Source organism: Protopterus annectens, chromosome 15.part0 (assembly GCF_019279795.1).
Source record: "Protopterus annectens isolate FY-2018-M chromosome 15.part0, PAN1.0, whole genome shotgun sequence".
Classification (NCBI taxonomy): Eukaryota; Metazoa; Chordata; order Ceratodontiformes; family Protopteridae; genus Protopterus; species Protopterus annectens.
This window is the reverse complement of record NC_056749.1, coordinates 14,996,425-15,019,740: the sequence shown is the minus strand read 5'-3', so window position 1 is coordinate 15,019,740 and position 23,316 is coordinate 14,996,425. Positions and strand designations below refer to the sequence as shown.

The window sequence follows — 23,316 nt, the reverse complement described above, 5'->3', positions numbered from 1 at the left end:
TCACCACAGTAGTCAGGAAATCCTTCTACGTGGCACACCTCATCATAAAATGTTTCTCATCCAGGAAAAAAGAGGTCATTGTTCCCCTTTACTCATCACTCATTAGACCCATTAGAGAGTACAACGCCCCTTTTGGTATGTACCTCACAAGACATCTACAACAACTGGAAAGGCCACAGAAATACATCACAAAGAGGATTACTGGCCTCAAACAGATGCCCTATGCAGACCATCTCAAAAAACTCCAGTTTTACTCTGTTGCATATCGCCTACTCAGAGGCGATCTCTGCCTAACATGCAAAGCTATGTCAAACCCAGAGCTGTTGGACATGCTCCACTTAAAGAAATCCCAATCCCTCTGAGCTACACGCTCTAGGGACCTAAACCTTGTCACCACAATAAACAGAACATGCTGGAGGGATAGATTCCTGTCCCAGAGACTTACCATTCTCTGGAACAAACTATCTATCTATATCAAACAAAGCTCCTCATTAGCACTCTTCAAGAAAAATCTTGATGATTGGATGGGAGATAGGAAATTCACCCTGGGGATCACTTCTGTGGCTCTGCTTGACAGGGGCACAGGAAAATAATTTTCTTGGGTGGCAAAAGTCAGGGTACCATTTGGCTAGGCTTATATAGGCTCTAGGGCCAATAGCCTAGTACCTACCTATGAACCTATGAACCTATGATGAAATGCCATTCGTTCACTGGAGCTTTTGATAATTTAATATAGACCCGATACATTATTGAATATTTGCCAGGGTGCATTTTGTCAATACTACATATTTAAAATATGAATAGCTCAGAAGCCACACTCTCCTTTTGCAAGAATCTGACCCATCCCATCACCATTACCAGTAAGCTGTACATTAACTGCATACGCCACAGAAACTGGCCAAATACATAGTAAGCTGTGCATTAACTGCATATGCTGCAGAAACTGGCCAAACACATAGTAAGCTGTGCATTAACTGCATACGCCGCAGAAATTGGCCAAACACATAGTAAGCTGTGCATTAACTGCATACGCCACAGAAACTGGCCAAACACATAGTAAGATGTGCATTAACTGCATATGCCACAGAAACTGGCCAAACACATAGTAAGCTGTGCATTAACTGCATACGCCGCAGAAACTGGCCAAACACATAGTAAGCTGTGCATTAACTGCATACGCCACAGAAACTGGCCAGACACATGTACAGGGAGGATTACCCTCAAAGGGAATTATGCATTTCAATATTCTAATGCTTTTGCATCCCATGTGTAGGTGTCTACGGTGTCAGAAATGTGAGAGCAGAGTGTGACATATGTAATACCCTTGCATAAGATACTCCTGTCTGACACAGTTATTGTTCAGACAGGTAAGAACAGATGTAAACTCCACATATGATGCAATGTTCCCCAGAGCTGTGTATTGTTGGCATCTTCCAGAGGAAATAGCAATGGATATTGTCACAAACAACTGAAATTTATGTATGAATTAATAAGGGATCCCTGATAATGAATGCCATATCAGTATGTCAGACTGATGGCAATTAACTGAGTATGCTTATGTGCACACAATTGTGATCAGTCCTATAGCAATGTTCCATGGTCAAGGAAGGTTTCTGCCTTTTTAATTTCTCCAAATCTTATGGGTTTCTAATGCCATGTCGGGAATGGACCCCATTCCTAAGTCAAAGTATGATTAAAGTTCATGAAATTAGCATTGTTTCACTTTTTGACATTAGCCAAACGTGCTCTTTGCAGCACCCACAATGTGCCCAGTAATGACTCCTTCTGCAATTCCTATGGTGTTACATGTATTGGTAGCATATCTAAATATGATTGTAGACTCTTTTTATAAGACCTGTTGCTCCTACTAATATTGGAACTGTCTGGGTATCTTTCTTCCACATTGCTCTCATTTCTGCCTGCAAATCCTGATATTTTATGACTTTGTGTCTCTCTCTATGCAAGACACTGTAGTTACTGGATGTGGCGGTTTTAATGATCAATGCTACTTTTGTTTTCTTTTCATGGACTACTGTATCTGGTTTTGTCACATCTATCTTTTGAACTCTTGCTAATGGGTGATCCCATGTGATGAAGCCTTCATCATTTTCTATGATGCTTTGTGGTTCATGTTTCCAGTGTTTTTCAGCTACTTCAGTATTATAATGTTTGCACAGTCCCCAGTGCAACAGTCTTGCCACATTATTATGCCTTTCAGTATACATTCCTTCTGTCATTAGTATGTCACAACCAGCAACAAGGTGTGCAACTGTTTCCAATTCTGTTTTACAAAACCTACATATGTCTGTTTCTTCCACATGTTCAAATAGACTTTGTAAACTAACGTGTATGTAGCCCACTATCTTGGGCTGCCAATATTAACCTTTCATCTTTTGGTTTGAATTCACCTCTCCTTAACCATTCCTGCATTCGATCCTAATCAACATGAAGTTCTTTCAAGAGTTTTCTATACTTGCAACTATATTTATGCTTTTTCCACATTTCCTGCCTTCTCATCTAATCCTTCATCTTATATTCCTTCTTTTGGTTTTTTGGCACGTTCAGTTACTGCCTGATTTTTATCTACTTCTGGTTTGATTTCCATTCCTGCTTGATGCCGATATGCTTCTGCTAGACTAAGAAGAGAAGTCATCTTAGATTTATTATCCTCATGTTTCAAAACTTTCACTATGTTTGGGTCTTGTGAGGTCAACAGATATGTATGCAGTTTTACAATTGCAGATCTATACATGTTGTGACACCTGTGCACTGGCCCAGTAATCAAGGAGCCTCAGTCCTCACCACTAACACCAGTGAGGGGCGTCCACATTGGGAGGATAATAAGTACACACACAGTAAAGTACAATTTCCCTTAAGAGCTCACAGAGATCACAGTCAATCTGGGGCTGGTTTCTCCCTTTCTCTCCAGATCCTCAATAACAGTCCCCACTGGCACAGCTATAGGGTCCAGATCTCAGCCTAGTGGTCAAGCTAAAACCTCCAGCACTCTCTCTGTCCAACCAGTGCTTTGTGTCCCTTCTCAAGTAGTTAACACACACACACTTTAAGATTTGATTTATATCCTAACACACAGACACTCCTGGAGAAGGCTGGCACAAGTTCTCCAGCTATGCCCCCTTTCTGCCCAGACTATAAGGTAGTACCAACTGCCACCGACCACTACTATCAGTTACTATAAGGCCCTTCCCATCGGGTGACCAATTTTACTGTGCAATATTATTATTATCCAATTAGTAAGTGGGATGAACAGCAAGGCTACTGGAGTGGCTTTGTACAGTATCACCAAATACATGTAAGTACTCTACAGCTTAAATGATCTCTTTGCAAAACAGCCACAGTTGAAAGGTTTAAAAATATTTAATAATAAATAATAAAAACACAAGACAATACTTATTACTTTAACACAATGACATTAAAGAGTTCAGAAATCACAGGAAATATTTTAAAACAATATTGTAGAATAGTCTGATAAATATAGAAAACAGCTAGACTAATCTGGCTAAATTCCTATCTAACTCTAAGAGAAATCACTGTTCTAAATACTACTTACATACAGAGCAAGCAACTGCTGGTGACTGGATATTCTTACTAGATCCAAGACAAGATACAAAATTATCTTCTTTCTTTCTGTCCATAAATTGATAATACTCAGTACTGCTGAGTCATTTCACATTACATCATTCTTGTCACCCCTGCTGAAGTTTCCCAGGCTCACTGAACTTAAAATGTAACATTTCTACAGCTACCAGAAAGTCACAGCAATAAAAGACACTTTACATGTGAAATGTAGTAATTTCTTTTGTCTTAAAACAATAGAAACTCTTAGCCCAGACATCCTGTATCCGAGCTTGAGATCAAACACAGTTATAAAATGCTTTACTTAACAGTTTTTTTCCAGCAGGGTGCACTGTGGTTACATTTTTGAAGCTCAGTATAGCATATAGTTTACTCATAACATATAGTTCTCTTTACATTTGTAAAATCAAGCCTGTGGATTATATTAATATTTACAATGACATAGAATTATCTATAAAATTCTGTCAGGCTGTGCTGGCAGCCCCTCAGTTTTTCACCCCCCCCAAGAACTCAAGCTAGTTTTTCAAGTGTCCCTTGAGAAACGTTGCTTGAGAGGGTTGAGTCTATCTGGGTATACCTACCCCACTCCCTGACTTGAGCACCCATCTGCATTGGCATTGCTAATCCCACTGCGGTGCTGCACTGACATATCATATGCTTGCAACCCTAGGCTCCACCTAAGCAACTTGGTATTTTGCTGGCTGGCTTTGTTTAACCATGTTAGGGGAGTGTGATCTGTAACTACAGTGAATCTTCTTCCATCCAGATAAGGCTGAAGTTTCTGCAGTGCCCACACTATGGCTAGACATTCATTTTCTACAGCTGCATAGCATTCCTCCCTGGGTTGGAGCTTATGACTAAGATAAACCTCTGGGTGCTCTTCTCCCTCTGAAGAAATCTGGCTAAGTACAGCCCCCACCCCATGGTTTAAAGCATTCACCTGCACAAATATCTTTACTGTAATCTGGACTGGCTAACACAGGGTTTCCTTCTAAAGCTTCTTTATGCTTCTGGAATGCCTGCTCACATGCTGGGTTCCACACTACCGTATCTGGCCTGTTTTTCCTTGTCAGGTCTGTCAGGGGAGCGGCTCTGGTACTATAGCTGGGGACAAACTTTCTGTAGTACCCTGCTGTCCCTAAGAATGCCCTCACCTGATTTTTGGTAACAGGTGCAGGCCATGCCTGAATGGCTTCCACTTTGGCAGGTTTTGGCCTGATCTTGCCACTCCTCACTCTATGTTCCAGGTAGAACAGCTCTGCCATACCCACCTGACATTTGCTAGGTTTAATGGTTAACCCTGCCCTCTGTAGTCTGCCCGGTGCCTCCCTGACATGCTAACGATGCTCTGGCCAGGAATGGCTGTAGATGGCAATATCATATAGGTAAGCAAGGACAAACCCTCCTCCTCCTGCTAGGATATGATCTACCAGCCTCTGGAAAGTTGCTGGAGCATTTTTCATCCCAAAGGGCATCTTTGTGAACTCATACAAGCCAAAAGGAGTCAGAAAGGCTGACCTCTCTCTAGCATTGGGAGTCAAGGGCAACTGCCAGTAACCCTTGGTAAGATCAATGATGGTAAGATACTTAGCCCCACCCAGCTGCTCTAGGAGTTCATCTGTCCTAGGCATGGGGTAAGCATCCGACTCTGTGTGACTATTTAATTTCCTGTAGTCCACACAAAACCTGGTACTGCCATCTTTCTTTGGCACCAGCACCACTGGGGAGGCCCAGGGACTGTTGGACACTTGAATTACCCCTAATTCTGATATTTGCTGTATCTCCTCCCTCAGTGTCTGTTTGACTCTCTCAGGCACCTTATTAGACAACAGGCCTTTGGGATCCTGTATCCACCTGGTGCTGCACCAGGTGGGTGCACCCTGGTTTCCCAGGGAACATGTCCCCAACCTCCTGTAACACTGCTTGGATTTCTCGAACCTGGATTGGAGATAGCTGCTGGGACATTGCTACCCTTTCACTGATGTGTCAGTCTGAGCCTCACTGAGGAGATCAGTCACCAGATCTCCCTCAGACTCCTCCTGCAATTCACTGCAAATACTCAGAACAAGGGCCTCCCTATCATGGTAAGGTTTCAACATATTAACATGGTACAATTTGTGCCCCTGCCTCCTGTCTAGCAGTTCTATCATGTAGTTAACATCACTGACCTTCCTTACCACCTTGTAGGGTCCCTCCCAAGCTGCTTGCAGCTTGTGTCTGACAGGAATGAGGATCTTTACCTGCTGCCCTACAGCATACTCTCTAGCTCGAGCATTCCTGTCATACTGGATCTTTTTCTACTGTTGGGCTTCTGCTAGGTTCTCCTAGGCCAAGCCCATGAGTTCCCTGAGCATTTTCCTGAAGTTTAGGACATGTACCACAACAGACTCCTTGTGAGATTCACACTCACCTTCCCAGTCATCACAAATTAAATCTAGAGTCCTCCTTACCCTATGCTCATACAACAATTCAAAGGGTGAAAAACCTGTGGATTTCTGGGGAACCTCTCTGTAAGCAAACAACAGATGGGGCAAATATTTGTCCCAATTCCTCTTAAACTGCTCTGCAAATGCCCATAGCATGGACTTGAGTGTAGAGTTTAACCTCTCAATAAGACCATTAGTCTGGGGATGGTAGGGGGTGGTCTTCAGGTGCTTCACCCCACAGTACTTCTACAGACAAGCCAGCAGGTCTGACATGAAATTGGCACCTCTGTCAGTCAGTAGTTCTTTTGGGAAACCTACCCTGCTGAAAATCTCTAACAAAGCATTTGCCACCTTTTCTGCCTTAATGGAGGACAAAATCACTGCATCAGGGTATCTTGTAGCATAATCTACTACCACTAGGATATACTTTTTCCCTGTGGAACTTGGGGTACTCAGATGCCCCACAATATCCATAGCTACACTCTGAAATGGCTCCTCAGTCACAGGCAGAGGCATCAATGGAGCTTTTGCCTTGTCCCCTGCCTTGCCTACCTTTTGACACTGCTCACAGGTCCTGCAGTACCCTGTTACATCTCTGGAAATTCCAGGCCAGTAGAAGTTCTGCATAATATGTCTCTTTGTACATTTTATACCCATATGACCTGCAAAGGGAATACCATGGGCTATGGCTAGAAGTCCCAGATGGTAGGCTCTAGGTACTACCAACTGCTGTATTTTGTCACCTTCTAGTCCTCCCTCAGGGGCCCACTCTCTGTACAGTAACCCTTTGTCCCAGTATACAGAATCTCCCCTTCCTTGAAAATCAGGTGCCTCACTAGCTACCTGCCTCCGGCCTTGTAATGTAGGGTCTGAAAACTGAGCCTGTCTCAACTCTCTCTTAGTAACCCTTCCCATCTCCCCTTCCACAGGAAGTCTGGTATCCTCTGACAGCAGTGCTTCACTGTCAGCCTGAGTACTACTACTCACCTCTGCCTTTGCAGTCACTCTGTCCAAGGGAATGTCAGTACCCACAAGCAGCTGTGGTTCACCTTCAGTCTCACTGCTACAGGGTAGCTCCCTCCCTAAAGTAACCACCTCATCAGTCCTGGCTGCAAGTGTGTGGTTTGTCTTGGTCTCCACATGGCTACCAGACCCACATGTTTGTCTCCAAGCCTGACTGCATGTAACTGCATGAGCACATGGTACTGCATTATCAAAATTATTCCCTATCAGGACATCTGCAGGGATATCCTCAAACACACCTACTTGCTAGCTTCCTTTTCCACCCTCCCAGTCAAGTTAAACCCTAGCCAAAGGTGCTTGGAATGGGATACCTCCTAAAGCTATGACTGGAGTAGACTGTCCAGGCAAGAAGTACTCCTTTGTAACCATGCAGGCTTCACAATAGTTATGTCAGAGGCTGTGTCTCTCTTAGCAATGGCCTCTGTGCCATTCACTATGATAAGATATACCTTATTGTGGTAGTTTGGTACCCTTGTTGTCTCAAGACAATCTCCTATTGGCATTTTGACTTTCCCACTTACTGGCTCTCCCACCTTTTGTTCCCCACCTTGTCTCCGTGGACATTTATATGCCACATGGCCCCACTGGTTGCATTCAAAACATTTAACATTTAACCCTAGATCCTGGACATGTACCTGGACTAGTGGCTTCCTCTGCTACTGGCAGATTCTGTTGGGGCAGTCTAGGCTGCATATCATGGGTTCCTTTAGACCAATGAGCAGCACTGGGTGTCCCTTTCCTGTGCAGTGATGCTCTGCTTGTTATGTATAGGTCTCCCTTCTTCCCCAACTCATCTGAAGTAGCACATTGTCTATCAGCTAACCAGATCCTCATGTCTTCAGGCAAAGTGCTAAGGGCTTGTTCCATCACCAAAAGGTCTGCCAGTCCTTCAAAAGTGCTGACCTGACATCAGCTCACCCAGCTATGAAAATAAGTGCTCAGTTCAACAACATATTCAGACACACTTTCATCTGCCTTGCGTCTATGCTCATGAAACTTTTTCTTATAAGCTTCAGGTGTTAGCTTAAAACATTCTAGCAAACAATTCTTTATAGCAGTATAATCAAGAAAATTCACAATCAGATAGCTTAGACAGCACAATTACAGCTTTACCATGGAGAAAGGGGGTCAGGAACCATATCCAGAGCCTTTGGTCAACATCATACTGTTTACAGACCCTCTCAAACATATGAATGAAGCTATCAAAATTATTCCCCTCTGTAAATTGTGGAAGAAATGTACTGATCTTTTGTGCTTCTGGGGTTTGGTTACTCCCTTCCCCATTACCTCCATGACTCTGGTAAAGGGTCAGCATCTCCTTTTCATGTTGCCTCCTCTTCTCCTTCTTCTCAGCTTCTATTTTCAAATGCCTGGCCTCCAACACAAGTCTCTTTAGGTGCAGATGGATTTTAAGTCCTCTGTAGAAAGGTTGAGCTGTCCATTCTCTGAGTGTTGTACGTCTCCACAGCCAGTCTGATCGTCCCCCCTGGTTGCTATTTTCTGATGCAGGTGTGACCAAAGCTGCAATCATGTCTGCTTTAGTCAGGTTTCCATCCACCAGTCCTTTAGCCTGGCACATCTCAGCCAGCTAGCTCCTTGTCAGCTTGCCAAACTCCTCTGCTGACATGCTTGCCTGCTCTCCCTGACTAACTAAGCTAACAAAAGAAATAAAACAATTGTGATCTGATCTCTGAATGTTCACTGCATGGCTGATTTAGAGTACAAAAACACCTTCAGTAATCACTGTACACAAGCCACAGAAATTCAATGTCCACACCACTGCCAACCAATTAGTATGTAATGTGGCTAACTCCCCACGATCAAACAATTAATATTTGATGTGGATATCCTACCACTGCCATTAATTAATATGTGATGCCCATGCACTGGTCCAGTAATCAAGGAGTCTCAATCCTCACCACTAACACCAGTGAGGGGTGTCCACATTGGGAGGATAACAAGTACTCACACAGTAAAGTAGAATTTCCCTTAAGAGCACACAGAGATCACAGTCAGTCTGGGGCTGGTTTCTCCCTTTCTCTCCAGGTCCCCAATAAGACTCCCCACTGGCACAGCTATAGGGTTCAGATCTCAGCCTAGTGGTCAAGCCAAAACCTCCAGCACCCTCTCTGTTCCAACCAGTGCTTCATGTCCCTGCCCAAGTAGCTGACACACGCACTTTAAGATTTGATCTATATACAAACACACAGACAATCCTGGGGAAGGCTGGCACTGGTTTTCCAACTATGACCCCTTTCTGCCCAGACTATAAGGTAGTACCGACTGCCACCAACCATTATTTATCAGCTAATAATAAGGCCCTTTCCAAAGGGTGACCAATTTTACTGTGCAGTATTATTATTATCCAATTAATAAGTTTGATGAACAGCAAGGTTATTGGAGTGGCTTTGTACAGTATCACCAAATACATGCAAGTACTTTAGAGTTTAAATTATCTCTACACAAAACAGCCATAGCTGAAAAGTTTAAAAATATTTAATAATAAATAATAAAAACACAAGACAATACTTATTACTTTAACACAATAACATTGCAGAGTTCAGAAATCACAGGAAATACTTTAAAACAATATTGTAGGATAGTCTGACAATTATAGAAAACAGCTAGACTAATTTGGCTAAATTCCTATCTAACTCTAAGAGAAATCACTGTTCTAAATACTACTTACATACAGAGCAAGCAAGTGCTGGTGAGTAGATGTTCTTACTAGATCCAAGACAAGATACAAATTGCTCTTCTTTCTTTCTGTCCTTAAATTGATAATATACAGTACTGCTGAGTCATTTCACATTACATCATTCTTGTCACCCCTGCTGAGGTTTCCCAGGCTCATGTCTCTGTGGTGCAATCTGTTAGCACGTTTGGCTGTTAACTGAAAGGTTGGTGGTTCAAGCCCACCCAGGGATGCTGTTTCTTATATGAGTGGATGTGTAACAGAAAGTTCACTCCAGGGATCATTCCAGTTGCCCTACTGGATATGGGCACTGTGAACTAACATCGGGTGGCATGGTGGCTGGGCAATTTTTTTTGGGCTAGGCTTGTAAAGGCTCCAGGGCCATTAGCCTAGTACACACCTATAAACCTATGAACCTATGCAGAACTTAAATTTTAACATTTCTACAGCTGCCAGGAAGTCGCAACAATAAAAGGCACTTTACATGTGAAACCTAGTAATTGTCTTTGTCTTAAAACAATAAAAAGAAATGCTTAGCCCAGACATCATGTCTCCAAGCTTGAGATCAAGCAGTTATAAAATGCTTTACTTCACAGCTTTCTTCCAGCAGGGTGCACTGTGGTTACATTTTTGAAGCTCAGTACAACATATAGTTTACTCATAACATATAGTTCTCTTTACATTTGTAAAACAAGCCTGTGGATTATATTAATATTTACGATGACATAGAATTATCTACAAAATTCTATCTGGCTGGGCTGGCAGCCCCTCAATTTTTCACACATAATCAATTTCAAAGAGGCCCGTACCTCCTTCAGAACTGGGAATATGTAATATTGGTATGCACTGATTTTTATAAATTATTTGGTGAGCATGAAGCATATTTCTTGTTTTCCTGTTAAATCTACTCAACACCTTTTGGGGCCAGTCAGTCCCTGCAAAACTGTAAGTTAGGACAGGAAAAGCAAATTGGTTTATAGCTTGAACTTTGTTCCTAGATATCAATGCTGTTTTCAGGATTAATTTAAGTCTTCTAAAATATTCCTTACTAGGTTTTATTCACATTTGTTCATGTTTTATTGCTTGATCCTTCATCAATTCCCTAATATTTATATACTCCATCTTGCCCAAGTTCTTTAGCATCACATTCTTGTCCCAAACTGATGTTTTCCTGGTGCTGCAGTTTTCCTGCTTTAAAGGTTGCTTTTGCACATTTATCAAGACCAAATAACATTCTTATATCATCTGAAAAAGTTTTGACAACTTGCAGTTGTGCTTTCAGTTCCTCATCTGATGAGCTATATTGTTTTAAATCACTGACAAGATAAGGTAAGTCTTTACATTTTGTTGCTGTCTGGAAGCCAAATTATAGCCATGACCTAATCTGTTAAGCAGACAGCTTAATGGGTTAAGGGCAAGGCAAAAGAGCAGTGGTGACAGAGAGTCACCCTGGAATATCCCCCTTTGAATATATATTCCTGGAATAATAATTTGTCCTTTATCATGTCTTAAACGCAAAGTGGTTTGCTACTCTTTCATGGTCATTCTGATGTAGTTTATCAGTGAATGGTGTATCTTATACATTTTAAGCACTCTTTTATCCATGCATGTGGGATACTGTCAAATGCTTTTTTGTAGTCAATCCATGCCATACGTTACAATTCTCCACTATGACTTTATTTAATAACTGTGATAAAAGCAATACACAATTTCTCCTCAGCTGGGAGAGTTTCTTAATGGTACCTGAGTGGGGAATTGTGTCAAAGGCCTTGGCTAAGTCAAGATAGGTGGTATGCACTGTTTTGCCTTCATCCAGGGTTTTAGTGGCACTCTCAAAGAAGTCCACCAGGTTTAATAAGCATGATCTATCTTTAACAAAGTCAAATTGGGTTGGGTCAAAAATTTATTAATAAGGTCCATGATGATTCTTTCCATGGCCTTGCAGATAAGGTTGGTTAGGCTTATGGGCCAATAGTTTTCAGGGTCAGTTGATGGACCCCCTTTGTGTAAGAGGATTACTTTTGCTGTTCTCCACTCTGCTGGAACAAAGCCAGTGTTCAAGCCAAGGTTAAAGAGAGTGGCAAGTGGTTCCGCTAGGTCTTGTTTTAGATTGTTTAGTAAGCAGCCTGAGATGTTATCTGATCTCATAGAAGCTGTGATTTTGGCCTTAGAGAGTGTGGTTATGATGACCTGCTGTTTGGAGATACTGGTGGCTGTATGGTTTGGGGTATGACTGGTGGGGCTAGGAGGATGAAGTTTGTGCCAAATCTGTCAGCTAACACGTTGGCAATTTCCTCAGGTTCAGTATGAGTGGTACCATCCACTACTAGTTCAGAACAAATCTGGGCCTTCTCTTTTAGATTTCAGATGTAGCTAAAGAATGCCTTATGATTATCCTTAGCTAGGGATGCTAATTTAGCTTCATAATTAGCTTTAGATTACTCTACAAGATATCTGATTTGCTTGTTCAAGCTGTGGAGGGTGTTCTTCCTTTGCTGAGTCAGTTTCCTCTTGGTTTCTTCCTCTTGTTATATAACCTATTTATACTTGAGGTCCACCAGTGTGGCTTGTTTTTTCCTGAGGACTTGGTTTTGATCTATTCAGGTACTAAGAAGTTTATACAGCTGTATAAGTGTTTATACAGGGCATCTGTGTACACCTCTGCATAGGAATCTTTGTTAGTTGTACTAGCAGGGGATTTTAAACTATTTATACCATTGGTTAGTAGGCTGTAGTTTGCTTTGGAGAAATGTTTCATTTTTTTAGCTCCGGCTGGGAAGTCAGGTCCGATCGTTAATTCAGATGTGACTGAGTTATGATCAGACCTTACCACTGAAGGCAACTCACAGGGGGTAGTGCAGTGACCACCCCCCATGCTGGTGAGTACTAAGTCTAGGACATTTGAGCCCCTTGTGAGGATAGAGACAATCTGTTCCAGAGCATTTGTACTGACAAGGTCCAGGAACCTTAGAGTGAGCGTGTTTGTGCTCATAAATGTCACCCAATCCATGGAAAAATACTCAAAATCACCCATGACCAAAGCGTTTGGCTATATAGCGAGTGACTGCAGTAAGTCCAGGTAGGCAGTGTGTTTCTTTTTAGGGAACCTATAGCTAACAATGATATGGAAGTGGGTTTTACTTACAGTTAGTAGGACTTGGACTAGCTCAAGCAAGTCATATTGTGTGACCAGTCTCGAGGTGTATTTGTCTTTAATGAAGATGGCTACACTTCCACCTTTGGCTCTTTCATGCTTATTTTGAGGTCTGAATGTGTGGAATGCATTGTAGCCTTGCATGACTGGGGTACGCTACACAGCCTTGAACCATGTTTCAGTGACTGCACAGATGTCAGCATTTTCCAAGGTGAGGGGTGCTTCCAGGGAGTGCAGTTTCCTGTTTCGACTCCTAGTATTAAGCAGCATAACCTTGAGTTTGCCTCAAGTGGATTTTTTTAACTCAGAAATTTTGTTGTTTTGACATTGCCTAAAAAGGCACTATGGGGAGGCAAGTACATTTATCATTAACTGAAAATCTAGAGGCAACAGGTGAAGACTATTCCTGGCAAAGCAGGATGGTCTGGATCCCCCCTGGATTGACAACAGAAGCTAAGCCAATTGTTGAAGTCAATCATTTTTTATTTATATGAAGGCATCATCCTGGGTGAAGGTAGATTGCTGCTTAGGGCTAAGGACATACCTGCCTGGGACATATGATCTGAGAGTTCAGTCATGTCTCTCTTCATATAGCCTAGAGTGGTATGTCCAAGTCATTCACCCCAACATGGACTATGAGAAAATCATAATGGTACTTGTTGTTGACAGACTTAAGTGTGTGCATGATTTTATGGATTCTGGCACATGACAGGCAGCTATCTGTGACTTTTTCCTTGTCCAGCCTGTCTAAGCATTTGCATCTGTTCATGGCAGCTCTAAACTCCATTGCACTTTGCACAGCTATACACAAACATGAGGATTAAATACAAGAAGAGTTAAACAGTTTTAACAAGCTAACCTATAGGAAAGCCCAAAACGGAGCCTTTTTTCAGCAGTCCCCAACTCAGATGGGTCCTGAGCTACACACTTCTGCCACAAGAGTGCAAGGAGGCCCTCTTAATTTAAGTTTAGTGCCCAAGTAATACCAAACAGTTTAGATTCAGCAAGTCTCAGTCTAGCCTATGCTGTATAAGGTAGGACTACTTACAGATTAAAAGTGCAGAATAAAACAGTCCTAATCAGCAAAACAGCAGAAATGAAGCAGCAATTTAGTTAAATACAGTTCTCAAACTGCAATGCAGGCTTAAAATATACTTATTTTTCAGTTGATTTCAGCTAATGCCTTGGATTTCAGTTCAGATTCACTTCAGATCTCTGGCTAAGGTCACCAAACTCTGAGCAGCTCCGTTAAACTGAGTGCAAGCCCGTGCAAATGCAAGGCTTAAATACAAGAGGAGTTAAACAGTTTTATCACAAACTATCCAACAGGAAAGCCCAAAACGAAGCCTTTTTCCAGCAATCCCCAACTCAGATGGGTCATGAGCTACACACGTCTGCCACAAGCAGGGAGGACCTCTTAATGTAAGATGGCTGGTTTTAGTGCTCAAGTGATACCAAACAGTCTAGATTCAGCAAGTCTCAGTCTAGCCTATGCTGTATAAGGCAGGACTACTTACACATTAAAAGTGCAGAATAAAACAGTCCTAATCAGCAAAACAGCAGAAATGAAGCAGCAATTTAGTTGAATACAGTTCTCAAAGTGCAAGTCAGGCTTAAAATAAACTTATTTTTCAGCTGATTACAATGGATGCCTTGGAGTTCGGTTCATATTCACTCCAGATCTCTGGCTAAGGTTGCCAAACTTTGAGCAGCTGCAGTAAACCTCCTCTGTCCAGAAGGGACAAGGGTGCTACCCCAGGAGTGAATTTGTGGTCACCCATCCATTGATCTCTCCACATGATCTGTTCATGCCAGAGGCTAGGTTAAGATCCCTGGAGCAAGTGACCCTCCTGCAGTTTGATTTACAAATGTGTAGCATTTCCATTCAGGCCAGGTCAGAGACTGTCCTGTAATCCAGGCACAGGTCACCCCTTATCAACCTGTAGGAGACAGAATACAGTGACAGAGCTTTCAGTCTTTCCACGTAAGACTTGTTTTGTGTACCCTGTAATTTCTTGGTAAGAAATCTCTGTGGTCTTTTCATTGTTGCAGGTGTCCAGTGAGGTACATGCAAAAGGGAGCATTGTACTCAATTACTGGTCTGATGAGGGCCAAGTATAATGGAATTATAACATTCGTAGATCTAGATGTGATTACTTTACTTATAAGATGTGCCACATAGAAGAACTTCCTTACTACTGTGGATATGTGGTGGTCAAATTTTAGATTGCTTTCAACCTGTGGCACCTCAAATGAACTGGCACCTTACCTAAGTGTCATGTTTAATCATAGCCTCACCTCAGGCTTCGTGCTCACTGAGTGGCACACAGCTACAGTTATCCCACTCCACAAGGGGGGATCCACCTTGGATCCCGGGAACTACCACCCCATCAGTCTAACGAGCCTGATCTTCAAGGCCATGGAACGTATTATCATGGAACTTATAAACAAAGACATTGGCAACCTTCAAACATTGGACCCTATGCAGTTTGTGTTTGTGAAGGGCTGATCTTGTCTTCTGAACATGACTGACTTTTTCGAATCAGTCTCCAGAGCCATGGACAAGGGTAAGGTGGTCCACACAGCCTATCTGGACCTCGCCAAGGCCTTCAACACCATCCTCCACTCTGGAATCATAGATAAATTTACTAAGCTGGGCATTAATCCCTACATCACTCGATGGGTTGCCAACTGGCTTACTGACAGAACCCACACTGTAAAAGTAGCTGACTCCAAATCCAGCTCCAGACAAGTGACAAGTGGAGTACCTCAGGGTTCAGTCCTGGGACCACTCTTGTTTGGCATCTACTTCTCTGAAGTACAGGCCAACACTAAGGGACTCTGGCTAACAAAGTTCGCAGATGACTGCAAACTGGGAGCCATTATTGAATTCCCAAATGATGTGGATATTCTCCAAAAGGACCTTACAGAAACAGATACTTGGTGCCAGAGCCATGGGCTCAAGCTCAATCCCAAGAAATGTATAGTTATCCCTTTGGGAAAAAACATGTACCCATGAATTACCACATAGGTGGCAGTACACTAAACACTGAAAGTCTGATAAGAGACTTAGGGACACAGGTGGACAGTGGTCTCACCTTCGATAACCACATCGCCACAACAGTCAGAAAATCCTTCTATGTGGCACACCTCATCACTAAGGGCTTTTCATCCTGAAAAAAGGAGGTCATTGTCCCACTGTACTCATCCCTCTTTAGACCAATTATAGAATACAACGCCCTGTTTGGTATGTACCTCTCAAGACATATGCAACAACTGGAAAGGCCGCAAAAATACCTCACAAAAAGAATCACAGGCCTAAAGCAGATGTTCTATGCTGACCATCTAAAAAAACTCCATCTATACTCTGTCGCATATCGTCTACTCAGAGGCGATCTCTGCTTAACATACAAGGCCATGTCAAACCCAGAGCTGTTGGACATGCTACACTTTAAAAAATCCCAATCCCTCAGAGACACACACTCCAGGGATCTAAACCTTGTCATCACAATGAACAAAACATGCTGGAGGGATAGGTTCCTGACCCAGAGACTCCTCAGATTCTGGAATAGACTGCCCATACATGTCAAGCAGAGCACCTCTTTGGCCCTCTTCAAAAGGAACCTTTATGATTGGATGGGAGAGAGGAAATTCACCCTGGGGATCATGTCAGTCACCCTGCTAGACAGGAGGCCAGGGAAGTAAATACTGTGGGAAGAAATATCTGGAGAATTGCTTGGCTATGCTTGTATAGGCCCTAGGGCTGATAGCCTAGTAGCAGCCTATGAACCTGAGTACCCAGATCATGCACCATTGGGTCTACACTTAGGGGGGTGCTGTCTATAATGTAGTTAGCTGGAATGTCAGCTTTCCCAAAAGGGAATAATAATGCATGTTTTGCATTTAGCTTTAATCCATGGCTTTGGCACCAATCACTTGTCTGTGTTAACCCTATCTGCAGTATATTAACATAATTGGAGGACTCAATGATTGCTTCCAATTTGCAATTTTCAGTGAACTTGGTCAGCCACATGCCATCCAAGTTTGCCTGGATGTCTGAAAAATAAATTGTGAACAGTAAGGCACCCAGCACAGAACCCTGTGGTACTCTACTGGTGAATGGCCTTTTGCTAGGGGTAAAATCACCCACTTTGACAGTATGTGTCCTGTCGGTGAGCCAGTTGGCTACCCATCTTGTAATGTAGGAGTTAATTCCCAACTGAGAGCAGTAATGTATGAGTTAATTCCCAACTGAGAGATTTCTTTCTATCATACCTGAGTGGGGGGATTGTGTCAACTGCCCTGGCTAGGTCATGATAGGTGGTATGCACTGTCTTTCCCTTGTCTAGGGCCTTGGTGACCTTCTCAAAGCAGTCATCCATGTTTAACAGGCATGCTCTACCTTTAACGTATCCGAACTGGCTTGGGTCCAGAATTTGGAGATTACCTATGTCCTTGTTAATAAAGTCCATAATGACTTGTTCCATGGCCTTGCAGATGAGGCTAGTCAAGCTTATGGGTCTGTAATTCCCAGGGTCGGTTGATGGTCCCCTTTATGCAGAGGGGTTACTGTTTCTGTCCTTGATTCTGGCAGAACATAGCCAGTTCACAGGCTGTGGTTAAACAGTGATCCCAGTGGGTCTGCTAGGTCATGTTTTAAGTTGTTTAAAAGCCACTGATGCCATGTTTTTGGCCTTGGAGATCACAGAGATGACCTGATCTCTTGAGATAATAGGGTGAGGAATGATAGCAGGTATACTTTGGGGGATGGCTGAAGGGGATGGGAGGGGGGGGGTGAAGTTTCCTCCAAATCTATCAGTTAGAAAATTGTCTATTTCCTCCAGTTGAGTATAGGTGCACCATCCACAACCAGTTCTGCTAACAGCTGGGTTTTCCCTTTTAGATTTTGGACGTAGTTAAAGAATGCGTTGTGATTATCCTTAGCTAGGGAGACTATTTTTTCTTCATAATTAGCTTTGGAGAACTTGACAAGATCTCTAATTTTTTGTTTAAACTAGAGATGGGATTTCTTCCTCTGCTGATCCAGTTCCCTCTTGTTCCTGGACATTAGTTTCTTTCTCTTGTTGTATAGCCTGTTTATACTAGGAGTCCACCAGGGTGGCTTGTTTTTTTTGGCAAAATGTGGCTTTAACTTGGTCAGGTACAGCTGATTTTATACAAGTGCTTAAGCAGTTATACAGGGCATTAGTACACACCTCTGCATACAAATCCACGTTATCTGCCTTCCAGGGCTTTGCACTTCCTTTACTATCGCTTGCTAGCAAGTCGTTTGTCTTTATAAAATTCTTAAGCATTTTTGAACTTGATGGGGTATCTGATCTTATAATTACATTGAACAAGACTGATTTATGATCTGATCTTACCAGGAAGGGCATCACATGGGAGGGGGGGCTGGTTCAATGCTCTCCCATGTTAGTTAGTACTATGACAAAGTCCAAGAACCTCTGAGCCAGCATGTTTGTGGTGGTGTATGTTTCCCAGTCAATGGTAAGATAATTAAAACCACCCATGAGTAAGGTGTTGGGCTGTATGTCAAGTGACTCCAGTAAGTCCAGGTATGCAATATGTTTTTATTGTTTCATGGTGGGAGACCTATAGCTAGTTATGATGTGGTAGGGGGCTTTGCCAATAGTTAATTTGACATGGAGTAGCTCAAGAGAGTCATACTGTTTGACCAGTCTCGAGATGTACTTATCCTTAATGAAGATGGATACACCTCCTCCTTTGGTTCTTTCATGCTTAATTTGTGGTCTGAATATATGGAAGTCCTGCATGGCCAGGGTGCTTTCTGCACCTTTGAACCATGTCTCGGTGACTGCACAGGCATAAGCATCTTCCAAAGTGAGGAGAGCTTCAAGGGAGTGCAGTTTCTTGTTTACACTCCTAGCATTAAGCAGCAGTACCTTGACTTTATCTAGGGAGGATTTTGTTATGTTGGAAACTTGGTTATTTTGACACTGCCTAAAAAGGCACAATAGGGATGGCTAATGTCTTTGCCAGTATCACAAAGCGTAGAGGAGACAGATGGAGACCATCTCTGGCAAAGCAGTGTGGCCTGTCGATCATCTCTTCCCAGGCTGACAGATATTGGATCCATTTAGACTAACACCAGAAGCTAAGTCAATTGTTAAAGTAAATTATTTTTGTTTGCATTGTGGTATCATCCTTAGTGATAGCATAATACTGCTTAAGGCTAGGCTTATACATGCCTGTGGCACATAATCTGAGAGCTCAGTCATGTCTCTCTTCATATAGTCCAGAGAGGTATGCCTCAAGTCATTTTCATTATGATGGATCATACTGGTACTTGTAGTTGAGTGACTTGAGTGCGTGAGTGACTTGACGGATCCTAGCACCTGACAGGCAGCTAACCATAACCCACTCCTTATCCAGCCTGGTGAGGTGAACATCAGTGTGTCTCCGAATAGAGTCATCTATGACCAATACGTTAGGTTTGTGGTGTTACACTTCATGGGCTTATTTGTTGAGACACTGGTGTGTGTGTTATTATGTGTTGTGGTTGTTATTTGCATCATTATGTGTGTAAATGGTTTCCATTTGGGAGGCCTCTAACCTTTTGGTAAGTTACTAGTGAGCACCTCTGCTTATGTGGCTTTATGTGTCATGTCCTTATTTAGTGTGGGAAATGTGTGTGTGTGTGCTGACAACCTGTTTGGCAATCAATTTGTCCTTATATGAGAATCTTGCCTCCAACTGGTGTAGAGCGTAGAAATGGACTTTATTTCTGAAGTGGGAGAACATCACAGCTTCAGAAATGAATGCCAATATCAAATTTGCTGTTACAGATGAAGAGCTTCTCAACTCCACAGTTGAGAGGGATGCCAGTTTGGGGAACTACACAGGGCACCAAACAGGCTGATTAGCTACTTATGGTTCTGTGTGAGGGTCTGTATACTGTAAGATAGAACAATGTGGCAAGACGGTTGGGACTTCCAAGATGGCTGCACTTTGAGTAACAGCTTAATTGTAGCTCTCCCAGAATGAAAACAGAAACTCAGCAGAGAAAGCCAGTGGACTTACATTTCCGGCTGAATTTCAGTAACTGGCTAGTAAGTGCACTGTCTGGATGCCAGGAAAAAAAAGAAATACAGAGGACCTGAAAGAAAATCAGCTACAAAAAGTGAGGAAAAACACTGACTGGGAAATGTACTGCAGCTGTTCAGCAGAAAGTAGTGCAAGCTCCAGACATGATTTCCAGTAACCTAGAGGAAAGTATAAGGCAACTGCACACAAACCTGACTAAAATAAATGAAACACTGATGGGGTATATCAACACAAACAAAAGGCTGGAAAAATGAAAGAAGATTTAAACAGATATTCAGATAAGATGATAAAACTGCAAAAGTCAGAGGTCGAAATTAAGAAAAAGCTGCACAAGAAGAGATGTTTCAAAAAATAATATAAATAATAAAAATAAATAAAATGAAGAAAAAATAATAAAATTAGATGACAGAGCATGTAGGGAAAACCTGAGATTTTTTGCTGTACCAGAGAAACTGGAAGAACAGATTGTACTAATTTTATGAAAGCACAAATAAGCAAGTGGACTTGTATTCCACAGCAGGACTTATTAATTGAAAGGACATATCGTGTATACCCAGGCATAACAGGAGTACATTTATTCCAGTATTCAGGGAATGTTAAGAAGCATGCATGAGATTCAAACTGCTGTACCCAGCTATCTTCAAAATATTTTTTCCTGGAGGGACGAAATAAGTTTTGATGCAGTACATGCTAAGAACTAAATACTAAAGTTTGTCCAACAAAAAGTGAGCTATGAAACAAGAGATTCTGCTTCTTGTTCTTCTGGCAATAAAGACCACAGAGAGACTGTGCCAGTGAAACCTCTTCCAATATTTCAATGAAAAATGCTGGAGAGAAGGAAGGGAGCAAAAGAGTTGATTAGAAGAACTGGGAGTGCATTGGAAATGAAGCAGAGACAGGGATTTGGGAGATGAAGATGAACAAGAATGAAACCAGCAACTTGGAAATTGACAAATGAGGGATTACAAAGCAATAATTATACTTGTGAAACAGGACAGAACAAGAAAATCTGGAAATATTGGACTTCCTTGGACTTTGTTAAACTTGTAGGGACTCTAAAGTATATGCCCTAATTCATGTCATTAATGTTTGGAAAAATACTTAGGAGAGGGGACGAAGAGGGAGAAAGTTAACTGTAAGTAAAATAAAAATGTTTTTTCTTAATAGTAATATATTTACTGTATAATGCATGATTTTCTTTGCATGCTGCCAAGTAAAGTTTTCTGTTATTTTTAAGAGTGATTAGGTTACTAATGCAAACAGGTGCTCCTTTTTTCTCCCTTCTTTCTATCTCCTTGTTCAGTTTTAAGACATGTAGGCACTGGAATGTAAAAAAGGAAGAAAAGTCTGGTCAAAAGAGCACAAAAAAAGAAACATCAATGTACTTTTTCTCTTTCTTGCATAGGGGAATGACTGGATTAAGGCCCTTAGCTTGATCTAGTAAAAAGTTTTAAGAGAAAACAAGTAAATGAAAAAGAATATTGAATATTATAAAGCTTTTTTTCTAGCAAATAAATGCATGCTTAGTAGCAACTCAGTATCTGGTCATCACGTCCTCATGGAGACAATCTGATAAGGAGAAATAGGTAGGAGATAATGTTCTCTGAAGGCATTCTAATATTTTTCTAGCTGGGATAGCTATTAAGATAAGACAAAACCAGACAGCACTTAGTAAAAGCACAGGCTGTACCATGCAACTTAGTATGGATAGCCTCTCTTTTATGTTAACCCAAGTATGTGATTATGGCTGTCAGTTTGGGATACATGTTCCTATTAGAAGGGTAAAACTTCAATATTTTAACATGTACATCATTTTGTGTGTTAGTATTAAGTTATCAGGTTTTAGGGGGATACTGAGGGTGTGTTTGTTTTTTTCTTTGAGGGATTTTAATAAAACAAAAAGGTTTGTATGATATGACATAAGCTTAAATGGATATGACAAGAAACAACTGTATAAAGGATCAACCTGCCAAACAGTGTATGCATGTAACACAAAAACTGGGACTAGACATTTAACAAAAAGCTGTTATACATAAAATGTGGGAATAATAACGTTTTAATACAATGATGCTTTTTGTAATGCCTTTAAATGTCAATGGTCTCACAAATAAATAAAAAAGAAAGAATAGTGAACTATATTACGAAAATATAAAGTGCAAATAGTTATGCTATAGGATACACACTTGGAAAGAACTGAACATGTGAGTTTGATAAAGATAGGTTTTCAGGGTGGTTATTCAGTTGATTACCTGGGACAAATGAAAACAGGAGCACTTATGTTAATTGCAAGAGGAACTCCAATAGTGATGGAAGAAGATAAAAAATAATAATGGTAGATTTGTAGTACTAAGGGCTACTGGCAAGGGAGGAGGAATACACTGGCATTCCATCTAAAACTGTTGTAATGGAACTTAAGAAAATGTTGGGATAAATAATCAGCTTTCAGCAAGGAGTATTACTTATAGGTGGGAAAGGCATTTGATTTGCAGCAGTGAAGATGTGCTGGGGGCCCAGAAGGAAAGGTATAACAAAGGAAGGTAGACTTTTGAAAATGTTATGAAAATATTTGGCATGGGAAATGTGAATTCAGTACTAGGAGTTTGCAGTGAATTTATATATTATTCCACAAGATACAAAAACTGGGCTGGGCTAGACAGAATTTACATTTTGCAGGAACATGTAGATTTAGTCTTGATGTTGTCACTGTTGTTCAGCTTTTCCCGGTTAGGGGTTGCCACAGCGGAACTCTGGTCTGCTAATGATTGGCAGTAGATTTTTTATGGGTGCCGAGGTGCCAGCTCGACGCCCAACCTTCAACGAAGGCGCGCCCATTCTACGCATGTCTTTCGAACACCACTCGACAATGGGGAGGACATGCAGACTCCACACAGAAGGCACTTCAACATTTAGTCTTGATACCCACCCAATAACTATTTCAGATCATATGCCAACAATAACTAAAATATAAACACAGGGTAATGAAATAAAAATGAGGCACTAGATAAAAACACAAGGTAATGAAATGAAAATGAGGCACTAGATAAAAACACAGGGTAATGAAATGAAAATGAGGCACTAGATAAAAACACAGGGTAATGAAATAAAAATGAGGCACTAGATAAAAACACAGGGTAATGAAATAAAAATGAGGCACTAGATAAAAACACAAGGTAATGAAATGAAAATGAGGCACTAGATATAAACACAGGGTAATGAAACAACAATGAGGCACTAGATAAAAACACAAGGTAATGAAATAAAAACGAGGCACTAGATAAAAACACAGGGATTACCTCAGTGTCACTGCTCAACAGAGGCACAGCAAAATAATGGGT

General features: G+C 41.6%; 1 non-coding gene across 1 annotated transcript; it reads left to right on the top strand.

Annotated features, from left to right (window-relative positions):
• Window positions 1-9,900: 9,900 nt before the first annotated feature.
• Window positions 9,901-9,974, top strand: TRNAN-GUU. Its single transcript has one exon. It is a non-coding gene; the product is annotated as a tRNA-Asn (tRNA).
• Window positions 9,975-23,316: the final 13,342 nt, after the last annotated feature.